Source organism: Pinus tabuliformis, chromosome 6, assembly GCF_031772625.1.
Source record: "Pinus tabuliformis cultivar Carrire ecotype Pingquan chromosome 6, CPIR1, whole genome shotgun sequence".
NCBI lineage: Eukaryota > Viridiplantae > Streptophyta > Pinopsida > Pinales > Pinaceae > Pinus > Pinus tabuliformis.
The window spans coordinates 1,257,803,530-1,257,820,498 of record NC_142292.1 but is presented as its reverse complement, the minus strand read 5'-3'; positions in this window follow the sequence as shown (position 1 = coordinate 1,257,820,498).

Sequence of the window (16,969 nt, the reverse complement as noted above, 5' to 3'; positions counted from 1 at the left end):
ACAATTACTTATTGTATAGGCTCACAAGGACCTTCAACATCTTCTTGAGAAGGTCTTGGTTCTTTCCCATCCTTCTCCCTAGCGATATCCTCAAATATAGGTATCTCTTCTTCATCAGATTCAACCAGAACATCCCTTGATTTCTTGTAAGTTATGTTCTCATCAAAGATGACATCCTTACTTACCTCAATTCAATGATCCTCCTTGATATAAATTTTATATGATTTTTGTTAAGCACTTTATCCCACAAATATGCCCTTTAGACTAGTAGGATCCAACTTCTTCCTCTTGTCCTTGAGTATATGAATATACCTAGGACACCCAAAAATTTGAAGATGACCACAGTTCGCTTATTTCCTGTAAATGCTTCTTCCATAGTCATGTTGTTGATAATATTATGAGGACTTTGATTTTGTAAGCAGATAGTTGTCGTGCATGCCTCTCCCCATAGGAAGTGAGGAATATCTTGATCATGTAGCATAGCCCTTAAACATTCTTCAATGGTATGGTTCTTCCTTTTTGCCACACCATTTTGTTCAGGATTATAGGGAACAATGAGCTCCCTCTTGATATATGCTTCCTTGTAGAAAGCTATTAACTCTTTGGAGGTGTATTCTCCACCAATTTTTGACCTTAGAATCTTGATCTTTCTCTCGGTTAGGTTTTCCACTTCATTCTTGAACTCTTGAAATTTTTTGAATACCTCATCCTTGTGCTTGAGGAGATATAACCAAGTCTTCCTTGAGTAATCATTAATGAAGGTTACATAATATTGATGCCCACCTAGAGACTTGACTGCCATAGGTCCATATACATCTGAGTGTATGAGATCTAAAATTTCCTTAGATCTGGTGATACTAGTTGCAAATGGTTTCTTTTTGTTCTTTCCTAGAGCACATCCCTTACAGGTCCCTTCACGATCTTCCTTTATTTTAGGGATTCCATTGACCATTTGACTAAGAGATGGAAAAATATTTTAATGAAGGTGCCATACCTTCTATGCCTTAGTTATGAAAGAATCAATTCCAAGTGAACTAGAGCTTGGGTTGTAGGTGTATAGAGTCAACACAATGTCCCCTCACAAATAAAAATCACCATTGCTTCATTGATAATACAAACCTTACCCCAAACCAAAACCTTTCCATCAATGAAAGAAATTATATCACACTTATCCTTTAGACAAGAAAAAGAAAGTAAGTTTTTCTTCAAACCTAGAACATATAAGATGTTGTTGAGGTGAATTCTTCCACTTGGCTCAAGCTCCACTGACGTAGACCCAATTCCTTTCACTAGATATCTTTTGTTGTCTCCAAGTTTGATATAGTGAGATGAGTTTCCATTAGATAGGGTTTGATTTGACTTCATTCTCCTGTCATATGTTTGGAGGCACCACTGTCAATAACCCATATATTTGCATCCTTGAATGTGACAGATAAAATGGAGAACAAACTTCCATATGCTACTTCTTTTGCGAGCTTGGAGATGATCTTCAATAGACAATTCTTCATAGATGTAGCAAGGTTTCCAAGAAGCTTGAAACCCTTCTTCATAACCCTTGTCATAATGATAGCTAAGTTGTGATCTTCAATCTCCTTCTTGCACCTTAGATTTGATACCATGTTAGAAAATATGTAGACTTGTAGATTAGAACTTATTTTCCTTATCATGATAATTACTTAAGATGTTAACTAGTTCTTTATTTTCTTTAATTATGTTCATAAAGAAATTATAAAAAACAAGAAGATCACAAATAGAAAAATTACACAAGATATAGGCTCCAAGCCAGGGAAAATCCCCTCTAAGGGAAAACCCCAAAAATACTTCTCTTCCTCTTCAGAATTTTCTTTACAAACTTGCGACTTCCAAGACCTAAAGACCAAAGGAAATAAGCCCTCCAAGACCCAATCTAGCCCCCAGTAAGATCTGCTTCAAAACAACTTCCAAAACATTCATTCTACAACACTGCTACTGCAACTTTGGCCCCTGCAAAAGGATTTCAGCCTTGCAACCTTGACCCCCTGCAACAACTTCAAAATTTTGGTCTACTACAATTGGAAGCTTCACTAACCCTAACAAGACAAAGAGAAATATAACCCTTAACCAATTTCGACTTATGCTCCTTTTCTTTGTCGTCCAACTAATTTTCTTCACCTTCGCTATTATAGATCGAAATTGCTTGAGTTGTATGTCCAAATGAGGTCAAGATCCCTTGTATTTATATCCTTCCTTGAGGGTCGAATGGCCCTCTTTTAGGCTGAATTGGTATTTCTCTTGGGATGACTTGGTATTGGGCTTATCCATGGATTTTTCTAGAAAAAATAAATATTTTTTCTTCATTACAATGATTCCAAAAGATACTATGACACATGAACATTATTATTCTTTATCGTAGAAAGACATAGAAAGACCTGAAGACCTAAATGCATGAAGAACATGCTTTTGACTCAAACTTGAATATGAAACACATACCCCAAGAGAAAATATAATTTCACTTTCTTTCATTTTATTTCTTTATAAAGAATATGCAATGTCATGATTACAATTACAACATAATGAAGATCGAACCTAGTTACAATTTTAAACACTCCCTCTTCACTAGGGAGGTATTCATGGAGCAAGGAATCTTAATCTTGAAGCATTTTCATAAGAAGAGTCAGATTGATAAGACATATTTTTGTCAAGCATATTTATCACAACCAACACTGTCCCTTAAGGCCTTAACTGGACAAGCTCATCTTTAATTATGAGCATTCTGCTGGGAGGCTTTACATGAGATGCTACACTACATCTCAAGGAACATACCCCATCTGGATGTCTACAAGGTATGTCCTCTTAGGAATATTCTTATATTAGATTCCCAAACCTAGATCCTAAAAGAATAGCAATCCTCTTTGACTACTCTTATCTTGGATACCCTACCTCATCCTTAAAGAGGTTTGGTCATCAACTTCTTTCCTTGGATTCTAAAATCCATAAGAAGATCAAATATAGATTCTTATCCAATCCTCTGGATTCCATTCTTTCTTTATGGCCTTCACTAAGACTTACAGTTGTTATTCCTAGTCTAGTTCCTGACCCATAAAGGTAATCACTATCTGATATTACTCACTCCCAATCAAGGGAGACATATCCCCCAAACCAATATTACCTCGCAGGTACTCAAGTTTCTTGTTTAGTAATGCCTTAGTTAGTATGTGAGCTACATGTTCATCTGTAGGTATATAATGCAACTCCGTGACCCCATCTCTTACCAAGCTTCTGAGTAGTGGTACTTGTTGTTTATATGCTTTGTCTTCACATGAAACATTGGGTCTTCTATCAATATTATGCAACTATGATTATCACAATGTATCCATGTAGGGCTAAGCAGTCCTTCAAAAAATTATGATAACAACTTCTTGAGCCAAAAAACTTCATGATAGACCTCGTTTGCAGCAACATATTCAGCTTTAGTACTACTCAAAGCAATTGTATCCTACTTTCTTCTCATCCATGAGACCATGGAAGATCCTAGGCTGAAGCATCCACTTTTCGTGCTTCTTCTATTTGTCTCACTACCACCCAATTCTAAATTTATATATCCCACGAGTTAGATATCATTACCATTGTACCAGAGGCATTGATAAATATTCCCATGCAAATATATTACGATGTGCTTGGTTGCAATGCAATGATCATAGTTTTGCTCCATCTAAAACTAATTTAGGACATTCAATGCAAAACAAATATCTGGTCTAGTGTTCATTAGATATGTTAGGGACCCAATTAGTTGTTTGTAGCAAGTAGGATCCACCAGACTAGATTCTGAACTCCTTAACTTTTTCAAATTGGTAATCATAGGAGTCATCATGGGCTTGCAATCCATCATGACATATTTTTGAAGCATCTCAATCACATACTTACCTTGACCAAGATATAACTCACCTGGCTTCTACCACACTTCTAGTCCCAAGTAATAACGCATGATCCCAAGATCCTTAAAATCGAACTCGGCTGCCAATCGATTCTTTCATTCTTGAATTTGATGTTATACACATGTGACTAGTAGATCATCCACAGACAAGAGTATGATAAATGGTTCACCCTAGACCACCCTTATATATAGGTTAGGGTCTGCATTAGTCTTGGTAAAACCAAGTCTCATTAGGTAAGCGTCCATTCTTGCATACCAAGCTCTAGGTGCTTGCTTTAAACCATATAAAGCCTTCTTCAATTTCCAAACATGAGTCTCCCTTTAATTTATTTCAAATCCTTGAGGTTTCTCAATTTAAACCTCCTCATTGATGGTCCCATTCAGGAAATTTGTCTTGACATCCATTTTATGGATGTTCCATCCCATAGTAGCAACCAACTAAACAAGTGATCTTATAGTTGTGTACCTAGTTGTGGGAGAAAATGTTTCCTCGTAATCAATCCCTTATTTCTGTGAGAAGCCCCTTGCTACAAACCTTGCCTTGTATTTATCTATGCTCCCATTTGCAGCATGCTTAATATTGTAAATCCATTTTGAAGTGACTATAGATTTGTCACTTGTCCTAGGGACAACCTCCTAGACATCATTCTTCTTTATGGACTAGTATTCTTCCTACATAACACTACGTTCTTGATGCTTAGCTACATCCTCATAGGAGGAAGGTTCTGCCTCAATTAGATTTTCCGTGTATGCAACATATCTAGAATACCTCTTTTTTCTCTTACTTTCCCTGGATGTCCCTGATGATGTATGTCCTTCTGCCTCTTGAAGAGTAGTTTTCAACCAAACATGCCTCCTCCTATTTTCTGGAACAATTAATTGTCGTGTAGGCTCACAAGGACCTTCAACATGTTCATGCGCAGATCTTGGTTCTTGACCATCCTTGTCCCTAGATATATCCTCAAAGATAGGTATCTCTTCTTCATTAGAATCAGATGGAACATCCCTTGATTTCTTGTAAGCTATGTTCTCATAAAATATGACAACCCTACTTACATCAATTTGATGATCCTCCTTGATATAGATTCTATATGATTTTGATGAAGCACTATATCCTATAAAGATTCCCTGTAGACTGGTGGGATCCACCTTCTTCCTCTTTTCCTTGGGTATATGAATATACACAATACACCCAAAAATTCAAAGATGATCCACACTTGGCTTCTTTCTTGTAAATGCTTCTTCTAGAGTCATCTTGTTTAGAATCTTGTGAGGACTTCAGTTCTGTAAGTAGATAATTTTCATGCATGCCTCTCCCCATAGGAATTGAGGAAGATTTGATCATGTAGCATAGCCCTTACACATGATTCAATAGTATAGTTCTTCCTTTATACCACACCATTCTGTTAAGGGTTATAGGTAACAATGAGCTCCCTCTTGATTCCTGGTTCCTTGCAGGAATCCATTAACTCTATGGTGGTGTATTCTCCACCATTCTCTGACCTTAGAATCTTGACCTTTCTCTCGATTAGCTTTTCCAATTCATTCTTGAACTCCTAAAACTTTTCGAATACCTCATCCTTATTCTTAAGGAGATATAACCAAGTCTTCCTTGAGTAATCATTAATGAAGGTTACATAACATTGATTCCCACTAAGAGACTTGATTGCCATAGGTCCACATACATCCAAGTGTATGAGATCTAAAATTTCCTTAGATCTGGTGTTACTACTTGCAAATGGTTTCTTTACGTTATTTCATAGAGCACATCGCTTATAGGTCCCTTCATAATATTCCTTTATTTCAAGGATGCCATTGACCATTTGATTCAGAGATGGAAAAATCTTATAATGAAGGTGTATATACCTTCTATGCCATATTTTGAAGGACTCACTTCCAAGTGAATTAAAGTATGGGCTAGAGGTGTATAGAGTTTATACAATGACCCCTCACGAATCCCAATCACCTTTGCTTCATTAATACTAGAGTCCTTGCCCCAAACTAAAACCTTGCCATCAACAAAAGCAATTCTATCACCCTTATCCTCTAGACAAGAAATAGAAAGTAAGTTTTTATTCAAACCTAGAACATATAAGATGTTGTTGAGGTGAATACTTCCACCTGAATCGAGCTCAAATGATGTAGACCCAATGCCTTTCATTCGATAACTATTATTGTCTCCAAGTTCGATAGAGTGAGATGAGTTTCCATTAGATAGTGTTTGAGTTCACTACATTCTCCCATTGTATGTTTGGAGGCACCATTGTCAATAGCCATACATTGTCATCCTTGAATGTGCCCAATAAAGAGAAGAAAAAACTTCCATCTACTACTTCTTTTGCGAGCTTGGAGATGATCTTCAATAGACAATTATTCATAGATGTAGTGATGTTTCCAAAAAGCTTGAAACCCTTATTCATAAACCTTGCCATGGTGTCAACTAACTTGTGATGTTCAATCTCCTTCTTGCACCTTAACTTTGATACCATGTTGGAAAATATGGAGAATTGTAGATTATAACTTATTTTCCATATCATGATAATTACTTGTGATTTTAGTTGGTTCTTTATTATTTCTTTTATTATGTTCATCAAGCAATTATCAAAAACAAGAAAATAAAAAAGAGACAAAGCACACAAGATATAGGCTCCAAGCCAGGGGAAAACCCAAAAAATGATTATCTTCTTCCTTAGAATCTGCTTTACAAAGAGACTTCTAGGACCCAAAGACCAAAGCCAACATGCCCTCCAAGATCCAAGCCAGCCCCCCAGTAAGATTTGCTTCAAAACAACTTCTAAAACTTCAATATCGCAACACTGCTACTGCAACTTCGGCCCCTGCAACAAAATTTCAACCCTACAACCTCGAACCCCTGCAACAGCTTCAAAATTTCGATCTACTGCAACTTACAACTTCACAAACCCTAGTGATACAAAGAGAAAGATAACCCTTAACCAATTTCAACTTCTGCTACTCTTCTTCACCCTCACTATTGCAGATCAAACTTGCTTGAGTTGTATGCCCAAATGAGGTTGAGCTCCCTTGTATTTATAACCTTTCTTGAGGGTCGAATAGCCCTCCTTTAGGCTGACTTGATCTTTCTCTTGGGATGACTTGATCTTGGGCTTATCCATCGCTTTTTCTAGAAAAAATAATTTTTTTTCTTCATTACAATAAGTCCAAATGAGATTATGACATATGACCAATATTATTCTTTATCCTAGAAACACCTAGAAAGACCTAGAAAGGCCTAAAAGACCTAAAAGCATGAAGAACATCCTTTTGACTCAAACTTGAGTATGAAACCCATACTCCAAAATAAAACATAATTTATCTTTCTTTATAAAGAATATACAATGCCATGATTACAATTACATCATAATGAAGACCAAACCTAGTTACAATTTTCAACAGATAACACATTGGTCTTGGAGAATAAAATTATAAGTTAATGATCATTATCTAATGAAGTGAGAGAAATTTCATAATTAAATGAATCCTAAAAATAACTATAGATAAGGGTAGTAGACTTTGTAACATGAACACTTAATCTTGTTGGAAGACATTGCAACACTAAGGGAAAGATTACAAGAACACATAAGAGTTATAGATGAGGGTTGTTGATAAAGGTAGAGAAGGTTCAATGCCTTCTAAGTGTAAAAATGGATAATAAAGCAAATAAGAACATAAAATGTGCAATGACTTCTAGAATGGAAGTATCTAGATGGCATATGAAAGGGGAACATATATCTATTAATGGAATCATCTAGATAGCATATGAAAGGGGAACATATATCTATGCTTGATAGTGTACACAAAACATTGTGGATTTTGGAGGAGTATACATGAAGCTAGCATGACATAAAACTAACATTATAGTGTGCTAGAATGTTGATTATTGAAGTTAAGATTGACACTAGAATGGCCAAAGAAAACTAGAGTTGTTAATAAAATTATAATATCAATATAAACATCTAGAATAATATAAATTATAACACCATGAGTGATGCAAAGTTCATTGAAGGTAAAGTTTGTTATAGACATTTTTGTGCCTTGCAGCTCCAAGCATGAAATATCCATAAACCAAAGGATCCTAAGTCCCTAAAAGTGTTGTTCCGACCCCTAAAGGAACAAGGTCAACAAATTACAGCTTCTCCCAGAAGTTCTCCACCAGAAACTGCTCAAAATCAGTCAAATCAGGATCATTTCAGCTGCTCCACTGGCTAGCTGCGTTGCATAGCACCCAAATACACTAGCTAGGTGCGTTGCAACGCACCTAAATGCACTATCAGGGTGCGTTGAGCGGGAAATGACAAATGGCAGTGCCATTCCGCGAGGTGGAAAGACAATGGAAGCTTCCAAAATCTTCTCCAATGACACTTGCCTCACTGAGTTCGACCAAGGATGAGTAAGAGGCTCTCAGTCTCCAAGTGGAAGCAAGAACTGACAGAGAGAAGACACTAGTCAAATCATAAGCTGACTCATACTCCTTGCATACATCTATATATGGATCCCTCATCCCAGAGATCCAGAGGCTGGAATTTTGTACATTGCAAAGAATTGTTGTTGGTTTTGAGATAGATATCAGAGTATTGGGTGATTTATGCTTTGTTGGAGGTGAAGAGGGGCTTCTTTGCTGGGAGGTTGATGCTGGATCAGGAATCATCGGTTGTAACTCCTCCTGGATCTTCTTGTTATATCAATAAAACTATTTGAGTTTCTCCTACATGCTTGTGTATCATTGATGTTTGTTACATTTGTATGTTTAGCTTAAATCTGATCCTAAGCTTTTTATGAATATAAACCCATGTCTTTGTATAGTTTTCTTCTTCTGTGATCTTACAGGTACTTGGTGAAGCTGGGCAAGTAAGGGAGCAGGTAGCTGGAAGCTGTCAAAGAAGAGAGAGATTGGATCAAAGGACTAGCGCAAGACACAGGTTGGTTCATCCTATTCCTCTTTGTTTATAGTTCATAAAGAAGAATACAAAAGTAGTTTTCTCTGTTTGTTTCTAAGGTCACTATCACACCTTAGTGGGATAGGGTCGTTCTGAATAGACACTTTTCCCGGTAACAAAGTTGGGTACGATTGACCTAAAATATGAAGCATAAGTTGAAGATGCAATACCAATATGATATATGGGCTAGAAATTCTATGTGACCAAGTCAGACTTGGCTAGAAAGTGCTTAGAAAAAGGAGCATCAATGCACAAATGATCATAGTGAAAGCACAAAGTGTTGCAAGAAACCAATGGGATTTGAAGGACATGTAACTAAGGAAGAAAGAAAATGCTCTACAAGATGCTAAGAGATTTGTTGTAGCAGCAAATGATGAAAATGGCCAACAAAGCAAAAACGATAATGACCGAGAATTACTTAAGTCTTCTATTGTTGCATTGATATATTTCTTAATATTGGAAGAGCTTTTGTATGTTGATAGTATTAAAACATAGGAATATTGAAATACAAAAGATTAAGTGGCTAGAATGAATATGCACTTGAGGCCATAAATAGAAATATGCTTATGAATTAAGAGTAGTCTGTTGATATATATGCAATAAATATGGTATGATGATTAATGTGGCTAATAATGGATTATGTAACCAGGAAACCATTGGTAGTATGGTTGAAGATGTTGATGATGCCATTGCATATGGTAATGAGTCTTAAAAAGAAAAGACGAGGATGATAAAATGTTGATCAAGGGATTGGTGAAAAGAGTATGTAAGCCTCTTAAACAAACCAAATGACCAAGTATCATCAAATAAGTTGATGGAAACCATACTTCTATGAATTCAGTACAGTTATGTTTCAGAGATGTTGGAGGGAATTTAGATAAGAATTCTTTTGGTCGGGATTTAACATCCCAATTGATATTTTATGTGATTTGAATGCATCTATGTGAATGATATTCCACTTGGTGTGGTAAAGGTAGAAATATTTTGTCATACAAAGGTTGCTTAATATTTTGAATGTATTCATATGAGATAAAATGGCATCTTGAGTTGTGTTGGTTATGAGCTAATAACCATGGCAGGTTAGTAGTTATATAATCATGTTATACAAGTGAATGCAAAGAGAACTAGCCATGTGTGAGGCGATAATGTTGTTGGATATGGATAGAATAGCGCTACACAAGTGTCCAATGGTCTTTCCATTTGTATTGTAATTGTATTGCCAACACCAAGATACCATTAGAGGAGAATATTTTCTTGAGGGTTTGTTGAGCAAAGAAAGGAAATGCCTTCTACTACACCAAAGGGATTATTCAGTAAATGAAGGGTATATTCCTCAAGTTGCGTTGAATATGAAGGTTTTTAGATGGTCAAGAAAGTGTTGGGGAGCTGGTTGAATGATGTGTTAAAGCATTGGCTAGAGCTTCCACCTCATCACGGTGGAATGTATGACATAGGAATATAGTAATCTTGAATTAATGCAAATATGTATTTAGTAATGTGCATGAATAAATTATGCATTTGTGCAAGTTGTGGTTATGTACACATATGCCAACATATCTACTTGAATGCATTGCGTAAATACATGTTTTTGTTATGTTTCATTGTAATTAATATAGTTACAAACGAAGTGATGGAATTATTGATAAATTCACGAGTTTTGAGATCATTTCAAGAGTTGTGGATGTTGCTCTAAAAATATGGCATTTAAAAGTAGTAATAGTTTGATATACTATAAGAAATCTCCAATGAGAACAAAGAGTGACTTAAAGAGATATCCTAGATATGGCAATAAAAGGAAACCATAATGAAGGTAGGGGCTATCACCTACACTAATGAAAAATAAAAATTGTGGAATAACTTGTATGTTTTTGGAAATCTAATTTTTGTAATAACTATTTCAAAAGTTGGTTGAAAAATAAAGAGATGACACATAATACTTGTATATTTATGCTTATGACACAGGTGGGTTGTGAATCTACTTAACATGAAAAAATGATGGCCATCATAATCCAGAAAGCTTGTGAAGAAGGCTACTATTATAGCACTAGGACCTTATTTTACTACACTTATTACATATGAAAGCCTTGACAAGATAGACCACTCCAGAAACTATTTAATGGAGAAGAGGATGCTTGAGCCTGGAATGGAGAGTTACTACAAGGAGCAACTTGAGAGTGTGTCTAAAAATACAATGCAACTAAAGGATGAAGACATGGGTTGATTAATTGGAAAGAAGAACATTGAGATGATGTTATCCACATAGGGTGGGTAATGTAATACCCCATATGAGCATATTTGTGTAAGTGTATGGTAATTATCTAGTCAGTTTTCCATTTCAATATATTTGAAATAATAAATATAATTTATAAACTATTAAATAAGTGCACTTGGGGGATGATAAGCTCCTTAGGAGCATCCTAGGGGAAATGAACCCATAGGAGGGGAAGTAGGGAGTCATGAATTGATTATTATTAATTGTCGAGTGTCGTTATTCCAAGACTAATGCCCTTGTCTTATGTAAATTAATTATTAGTATTTCAAAGCTTGTGGGAAGGGCACATAGTTCTCATCCAAGTCTAGAGAACATGCCACCTTAGGAAGGGACTCGTTCTAATTCTTTTAAGAGGGAAATACCAAGGATTTGAATTATTCTCTAATTTGTATGCTAGGGAAGAAAACATTCTACTACCATAGTATTGTTACCAAAAATGGCAGCCATGAAATTATGTGGAATCCTTGACTACATTTATGAATTATTTCTTGATTTAAGATGAATTGATTTAGAACTGATTTTTCCATAGCTAGGTTGTGGGGGAGAGCTATAGGAATTTGGGACATCTTGAGGTACTATTTAGTAGTGAATGGGATCTCATTCCATGTGTTGTGCAGGGATGAAGGGTAAAGAGATGTGATGTTGGGGAGTGGGATTTTTGTAGAAATAATGAGCTAAAAGGTAATTATTTGAATGTAATAGTTACTTATTGGGATAAGGGAGGAAAACCATAGCCATAGCTAGTAAATTCGATGTTGTTTTTTCATGAATTGACGTAGGGGTGGCACCTACTCAAGCTATTTTCTATCACTAAGAGGTAAAATGCTCCCATGAAACTATTTCCCCAAGTGCAAATCCTATAAGAGATGGGTAATATGAGATTTATTGTTATGCATTGATTACTAATTTTCTTGTGCTATTGTAAATGAGAAATATGTGCTGATTTGGTAAAATAAAAAATTAACAATGGCTCAAGAATCCAACTCTAGGATGTCTAATAATTACTTATATGCAAATTCCAAGGTAGTTACAACCATATATTGTATTGCAAAGGACATAATTCTACCTTTTCCATGTAAATTAATTTTTAGCCATGTTAGCTCATTGTAAATGACCTTGAGGGTATGCTAGAAGGGGCCATAAACATGAAGATAATGTGATTTTATGTATTTTAAAGAACTATATATGAATACTATTGTAAATGAATATGAATACTACTATGATTGTCCATTTGCTATCTATTATTATTAAATGTATGAGAAAAAATATGTTTTGTGTTGAGATGGTTGAATGTGCTCATGGGATGTGGAGTGATTGTTTATTGGTAATGTATTTCTATTGCTGATATTTATTGTCCATGAATTATATGTAAGAATGTTGATCACAACTTAATTAGGCAAGTGGGTATGTTACATGCTTAGAGAATGCCCTACATTGGAGGAGTGTTAGGTAATCTAGAGGAGTGCGTTTTGCTCTAAGTGGTAATGGGTTGCTTGGATGCTTACATGGAGGTTTGGAGTTGAATTAAGGATGCCTAGGTTGCGATAGTGATCATGTAGGTGGAGTGGACCCAAAATAGCACATGGTCTATGAGAGACATTAGAGCATTTGAGCCACTGGAGGAGTGATGGACCTTGGATGAGGAGCATCCTTGTCTTGGAGCCTTGCTTGTGGATCGTCATCACCTTGGAACTTGAATTCAATCACTTGTAGAGGGGGTGCCTCAAGGTGTTGCAGCAACAAGGACTATAAAGCCTTTATCAAATCACAAGATCAAAAACCATAATCTATTGTAGCAACACCCTTGAATGTGTAGAGAGAAGTAGAATAAATAGGGAACTACTTGTAATCTTCAAATAGAAAATCCACAAATTCCTTTGAATGGCTCCTTATTGACATCCCCTTTACAAGACCAAAAGCCATAATCTATTGTTGGCATGGAGATACCTTTTATGGCTTGCACATGATCCTTGAGCACTTCTTCGAGTATGGAACACTCCTTAGCCCTTGCCTCACATTTTGAGGGCTTATTGAGTTCACTTGGAGGCTGATGTCATACTATTGGAACATTTATTCCCATAGTGTGGGATTTTATGGCATATGTCTTGTTTTTGAGCTATGAGGTTGGCTATGTCTTGTTTTTGAGATATGAGGTTGGCTTGTAACCTATTTCTTGTAGAACATTCAAAAGTGAACGTGTTGATAGGGTTTTTAGTCATTTTATTTGCAAAGTGAGTGGGAGAAGAATCATATAAATAGAGCCTACCCACCTCATTTCTTATATCATTACATATGTGAAGTTGGCCTCTCCAAGAAGAGTGTGACTTGCTTCCTTATTCACTACTTGGGCATAATGTGATCTATTATGGATGCAACTTGTTCTCAGATGTGATTTTTGCTTGGAGACACTATTCTGGGATTGAAAGAAGAGTTATTGTGGAAGATTTTGTAAGTTGATTTCTAATTATTGATATATTGCATAATTTAAATTGTTTTAAGTAGGGCTTCTATTGTTCCATGACTAAATGTTTATCATTGATGAAAGTTTGCTTCATAAATGCATATAAATTTTTCTTCTTCATGGCCTATAAGGAACCTCCTAGTGTGCAAACCTTATAATTAATTTCTCTCGTCATAAGAATAGTAACTAGGGTTTTACAAGTGGATTCCCTAAAGCATCCCCCTTTCCTCTATCACAATCCTTCCTTGGTATTATGCTCCATATAGATTTGATTTTCCCTTATAGGTTAATGCACTAGTCTAGAAGTGTGTTGATAATTTCTAAACTAAATAAATTTACCTTAAAACCCCTCTCTCCTAGACAACTAGGGAAGTCACTAGGGTTTTAGGTGAAAATTTGTGTGTAAAGTATTGATGTATTCCATGGGAGTGGCCCTAATTTGTAAGTTAATTTACATAAACCATCTAAAAGAAAAATCTAGCATCATAGGTTGTCTTGCATGCCCTAATAGGGCTCACATCACCTCAATTAATTGTTGTTTGCATACATCCGACAACCCTAAAACTAGTTAGCTTGAGTAAGCACTAGTCTCTATTGGAAGCCCTTGCCAACTTCTTGTTGAACATCATTTGTAGGGTTTTTCTAAGGCATGGCATTGCATGCCCTAATATTGAACATCATTCAAACCCTAACTTATAGCAGCCTTGTCATTGATCTAACCTTAAGAGTGTTTGAACCCTAGCTTTGAACACCCTGGGCATATTTGGCCTTGCCAAGCCCTCTACCTATCCTAGACCTCCAAAATTAAGTCATCTTGAGCCATAGTAGTAGAATAGCTTGTAGGTGGCATAGGGAAGCCTCCCTTGTGGTTGAAATCCTACTAAACAACAAGAGGAAGGTTGTTGAGGTGATAGTGGCAACTTGTCTTCATTGTTGCCGTAGGGTCTGGCCCTTGTCCAGTGAGTCCCTTCATTGGACCTACTAGATTTTGCAGCGAAAAGAACTATAATGCCTTTATCAAATCACAAGATCAAAAACCATAATCTATTGTAGCAACACCCTTAAATGTGTAGATAGAAGTAAACAAGCATAGGTGTAAACATCTACCATGTTCATTAACAAGCATAGGTGTAAACATGTAGCCTTGATTGAAATGATGATAAGTTAAACATCCACAACAATGGCATACTTGCAATCTAGGGAGCTAATGTTGATTGCCAACATATTCTCTCTCATCGCATTGTACTAAAGTATATTTCAAAGTACACATTAAAAAAAAAGGCAAAATAAAAGAACTAGCCCTAGATGCTAACCAAAATCTCCCATGTTGTGACTCCACAAGATCTTGTTGTAGTTGTGATGTGAAAGTTATTTACGTAAACTATTGGTGAATGTAACAAATGACATATCCACACAATAGATATGGGAGTTACAAGTAAGATCTACCATGTTTATAGGCAATCATAGGCGTAAAAGATACAGTGTTGCGTGAAATGATGATAAGTTAAACATTCACAACAGTGGCGTGCTTTCAAAGTGAGCTAATGTTGATTTCCAACATATTCTCTCTAATCACGTTGTACTATAGAATATTTCAAAGTATGCATACAAAACAAAGGAAATATCAAAATGCTATCTCTATATGCCAACCAAAATCTTCCATGTTATGGCTCCACAAGATCTTTTTGTAATTGTGGGTGAAAGTTATTTACATAAACTATTGGTGAATGTGACATATGACATATCTACATAAGAGGGATGCCATATGCTGTGAAAACATTCACAAACAGTTGATACTCATTCATCGAAATATTTTCAGCCATCTTGCATGTAATGCAAGCAACTCACTTTCAACAGCTAGCTTCATTAACAAATACATGAAATGGCCACTTTGAAGACATTGCTACTTATTGAAGCTGCTAGAACTTGGTTCTTTGGCATTTAATGGAAAAAAGAAAAGTGGAAAAAAGGGGAGCTCAGCATGATTTTCCAATGTGTTGCACCAATATTTTGCAATTCCTTCTATAGATTCAAATTGCTACATCAATTTATGTTTGAAGAAGCTCTTGCACTGCAAACCTTTTCACAAAATTACCAATGATATTCAATCTTCCCATAAAGAAATTAATGCAAATTGGGAACAAATGAAAAGCTTATAAAATGCATAGTGTGTTGATCCTGGACCTTGAGAAGCTCAAAATAATGCGTAGTAGGAGTTTATCAGTGCATGAATCACAAAGCGTAACATTATAGAAGGCAAAAATAGATATTAGCAACATTGGTCATTAAGGTCTGACCTTTATTGCAATATTAATAGTTAAGTTCAATGACCTCTACATCTCCCCAACATATTTATTTGAATGCTATGTACGAATGAATGAGTGCATGTGTGAAATTTAGAAAGAAAGAAGTAGCCTCACTTCATTCAAACTCTTTGCCACTAGATAATTACATGAATGGATTATACATGTATTTCTATGATAGGCATCAAGTCATATACTGTGGATTGGTTTCCACTTAACTAATCTCACTTCAAAATGTAAACTTTGGTTATAAATGTATATCTATAACGGACACGTGATATACCACAATTGATTTTTGTTTGACTATTTCCTCTTAAAACTGTAACTTAATTGTATTTCTTTTCCTCCATAAATGTCTAATTTAATGCAGCTTTGATTTAAATTTAAATTTTATTGGTGTGTAGTTCCACTTTTAAAAGCAATTGCTAATTTTCGCTTTTGATATAAACGCTTCTAGAATATGCGTTCTGATTTGGGTTGAATGGATATCTTATTATGATATATAATGATGCAAAATGTGGTTTGCTTTTATATGATCTAGAGAGTGGCTTACCTCCGGAAAAGGCAGCATGTATCATCATCAATTCATTTCATTTCACATACTTGGCTCCGAGTATAAATTACTTAAAAAACAACTTTCTTTGTGTTTATTCATAGATTGCTTATGCATTTAGTAATTGAATTTGTGATTTCCAGTTATCCGGTACCATATACAGTGGCTGAGAGGATACAGATACTAACTCTATACCATCAAGATGTCTTCGTTTTGCTTATAGGATGTATATTCTTCCTCTTCGTATTTACTTTGTGTTACACAGTGCAGTCTAGCACATATAAAGCATCATGGAAGGTGAAAAACCATGTTGTAAAATCCTGCTGCAGAGCGTTAATCTGTACGTAGAACAGCGGTTGCTACACTAAACAGTAGACAGAGTGTCTGTTTTGCACTATAATTTAGTATTTTTTTCAGTTAATACAAATCCTTTGGTCTTTCATTTCATGTTAGCAGCAGTACCATCTGTTTCGAAAGAAGTGTTATTTATGAGAGAACTACGGGGTTTAAAC